Below are 1803 nucleotides of genomic sequence, written 5' to 3' on the forward strand. Positions count from 1 at the left end.
AGGACAGTATAAGAGACTAGCACCGTCTCATATGGCACCGGTGTACAAAAAGGATAGTATTTTTTTATTTTAAAGCAAAATGCCAGATACCAGAGTATATTCAAATAGTGTATGTATAACTAAATAGTAATTCCCATGTAGCCTATGTGAAATTGTTATTGTTAAAATAAACCACTGAAACCTTTTTGAATTGAAAAAGCTACACAGTTAAATAATAATAATAATATCTTAAATTTATATAGCACCTTTCATGAACCCAAGGACGCTTTGCATCAAAAACAAAGAACAACCAACCAACAAACAACCAAACAAAACAACAAACAGCTATTTTCCATAAGCCTGAGAGAATAGGTGTCTTTTCAAGGCAGCCTTAAAAGAGTCCAGTGTGAATTTAATATTGCATGTCTGGTCTATATAAAGAATGTCTTGATGGCCTGTTCTGCTTGTTGTGTCAATGTTTTATTCCATGTACATTTGCATAATTTGTGTGTACACTGTCAACACTTGGTCAGCTCCTGTTGTTTTAAATAAATAAACTGTACTTGGGCCTAGTCGATCATGTGTATCTCAGTGTGTGTGTGTGTGTGTGTGTGTGTGTGTGTGTGTGTGTGTGTGTGTGTGTGTGTGTGTGTGTGTGTGTGTGTGTGTGTGTGTGAGCGTGCGTGCGTGCGTGCGTGCGTGCGTGCGTGCGTGCGCGTGTGACTGTGCATGCATCTGTGCTTAACTGAATCAAAAACATTTCTGTGCTGGTAATCATAACCCTCTCTTTTATTTTGGTTTTTGTGTTGGACATTTACAGTTTTTTGTTTATTTATTTATTTAATTTTTTTACCTGTTTTGCATTCAAACTGAAGCTAATCAACATAGGCCACTGGTAAAAAATAAAAAAAAGGAACGAAAGGAAAAAGTAAATTGAGGCTTACATGAGACACTGCCAAAGCAAATGGAAAACTAAACTGGCAGTTTTTACAGTAGCTACTATTGGGAGTTCAATCTTACAATGGTAAGGAGTAGGACACAGTCTAGGAGTTGACTGGAGACTTGTCTCTCAAGCCAGACAACTATTCCACAATCTTCCAATGCTTTACAGTCTGTAATACGCCCCCTGAAAGCGATGCAAAGACAGTTGAAATTCCATTTCTGCTTAGCAGCAACCTAGATATGCTTCAGCTAATTTGATTTACAGTAGGACAAATGTACACGACTGCAAAGACGAAACGGAAGTGGAGAGGAGGCGAACCTTTTCAGCACTTCTGTTGTACAGACTGTATGGCGGAAGCATTGGAAAACTGTGTTAGGAAACAGTCTGTCTATAACCGGAGACCACAAGGTTCATTTCACAAACTGATGTTCTCAGTCCTGAGTGCTGAAATAATCATTATCATACTGTACGTTAACTGGACACGTTAGCTCTTCTCTGCAGGGCCTATCACAGGAAAACAGTGTGCAGACAAGACATCTTGCTTCAGTGCTTCAATGTTGACTCTCGACCTTCCCATGAAAGCCTCCATTGACCTCGCTATGGGTGGACAAGGCTGTCAGGTTAGAATACTGAGGGGGAAAAAGGCTAAAACTAGCTCCACTTAAAAAACAAACAGCCAAAAACAATAAAGATTAAAAACCTATAATAGAAAATAACAGCTCGTCACCAACCCTGAGTCCATGCGCTTTCTTCATGATAAACCAGCGTTTGTTAATGTACAGTACATACCAAACCAAACTAAAATCACTCTGTGTGCTTGCATGTCTTGGGGGAAACACATGGAACAGGAACATAGTGCAACGTTATTTCTATGGGATCCG

General features: G+C 39.3%; 1 protein-coding gene across 5 annotated transcripts in view; it reads right to left on the reverse strand.

Annotated features, from left to right (window-relative positions):
• Positions 1-753: 753 nt before the first annotated feature.
• The window catches only part of ndst3 (N-deacetylase/N-sulfotransferase (heparan glucosaminyl) 3), a 54138-nt gene continuing 53088 nt past the window's right edge, over positions 754-1803 (reverse strand). For all 5 annotated transcript variants that reach the window (XM_084082347.1, XM_084082346.1, XM_084082350.1 and 2 more), the window contains exon 15: positions 754-1803. This exon is cut by the window's right edge. The gene's annotated coding sequence lies outside the window, so the exon portion shown is untranslated.

This window comes from Gymnoscopelus microlampas (assembly GCF_963454915.1).
Source record: "Gymnoscopelus microlampas genome assembly, chromosome: 2".
NCBI lineage: Eukaryota > Metazoa > Chordata > Actinopteri > Myctophiformes > Myctophidae > Gymnoscopelus > Gymnoscopelus microlampas.